Below are 2,022 nucleotides of genomic sequence, written 5' to 3'. Positions count from 1 at the left end.
ACCTTGACATTGAATCTTTAATTAAAATATTTAAAAATAAACACTTCAGGGGGTTTTCATGTCTGATTCTCTCCCTAAAGGTAGTCCTCACTCTCGAGAATGTGGCGTGGTGAAGTTGGATAAGTCCGAAAACGTTGGTACTCACTGGATATACTATTATAAACAAAATGACAATGTTTTTATTTTCGATTCTTTCGGAATTAACAGAATTAATTCGTTACTTGAAACATGTTGAAATTTATTACAACGACGATCGTATTCAAGATTTCGATCAAATTATATGTGGTCATGTTTGCATGCTCAGAATTTTAAATAAAATACCAAACATCAAATTAAAAGATTTTCAAAAAGTTGTATTATATATTAAATATGGGAATTTTTCATCTCTCCAGCGAAACTTCGGTTTTGAAACTACATCTTCACGATGATATTATCTATCCAAAATCCATAGCTCTAAGAGCATTTTACAGTATGTATCTGATACCGAATGTAACTACCTACAACAATACTATATTAGTAGGTAATGAGAAAATAATTATTCCTCCTGGACAGTATAACTTATCTACTTTACAGTTTGAACTTCCAAACACTGTTTTGCTTTCTCAAAATTCTGTAACACACAGAGTGGAGATTGTGTCTACCAATGAAACAGTGGACTTATCTACCATGGGAGAACTTTTAGGATTTGAGAACAATAGCAAATTAGAACCTAGTGTTAGGCACATAGGTAAATTTTTACCAAAATTCTTAGCTATTGATACATTGAATATTCAATGCAACATTGCCAAAGGTATTATTATCAAAGCAGAAGAAAATTCGATTGGTAGTCACAAAGAAACAGGTATCTTTGCTACATTCAAACCGAATTCGGAATTTATGGAACCCATCTTCTATTCCACAATCCCACCAGTCTATTTCCCTGTTTCTATTGGTAAAGTTAATTACATAAAGATAACAATTACAAATGAGAAAAATGAGATCATCGATTTTGCCGGTGCTAATAGCACTGCGATAATAAAAATTAATATTTAAAATATATAAATAAATACCAAATGGAAAATATTGAGAGTCATGAATTACAGTCCTTCCCTCTAAACAGGAGGACAGTTGCAAATTTGAATCAGCCCAATAAAGAGATACACTATGACATCAGGTGGGGGACGGATTTATTCATCCACATAGATCTGATCTGTATATAAAATTTGATATTGTAAAACAAAGTAATGGTGAAGAATATCCCCTCCCCGGGGCTAATGTAAAAGTTGTAGATAATTTTGTTCCATTCTTTTTTTCTCAAATTGAAGTCAGGAAGCATGGTACAGTGATTGACAGGAATGATTGTCCTGGAATTACATCCAAATCAGAGAGTGCATATTATAAAATTGGTGGGTTCGAAGCTGGAACAAAAATTCAAGCAAAAAGTCACACAGTACTGTTCCCCATGAGATTGCTATTTAGATTTTTCTCTGATTATAAAGAAAATATGTGGAAAGGTGGTTTGAGTGTCATATTTCGCAGAGCACCCAATGATCATAATGGTATCATGAGATACAAAACTTTAAATGCAGATGAAACAGCTAATGAGGCTAGTTTACCCGAAGCTGCGAAATGTGTGATCCAATCTATGGAGTTGCGAATGCCTATAGTTGAATATGAATCGAATTATGCTCTCAAATACAAAGCCAATATTTTGAAAAATCCCCAAATTCCGATTCAATTTTATACTTATCAATGCATTCAGAAGCCTGTGGAAGGTAAATTGTTTGAATTTGACCTTACTAATCAGTTCTAATCCTTGCAATATGACATGCCAGAGTTCGTAGCTGTACTGTTTCAAACAGGGAGAGATGACAATTAGGAGAAGGATAGCAGCCAGTTTGATAATTGTAAAGTTAATGTGTATCTGATGAATGGCAGAAATGAAGTATTTCTTCGTGAAAACTCCAATTTAAATATTACAGAACAAGATTATTTAAAATTATATGAAGCTTATAGTCCATTTAAAAGAGTAACTGAAGGAAA

Source organism: Lepisma saccharinum, chromosome 11 (genome assembly GCF_977018435.1).
Source record: "Lepisma saccharinum chromosome 11, izLepSacc3.1, whole genome shotgun sequence".
Lineage (NCBI taxonomy): Eukaryota > Metazoa > Arthropoda > Insecta > Zygentoma > Lepismatidae > Lepisma > Lepisma saccharinum.
This window is presented reverse-complemented; position numbering follows the sequence as displayed.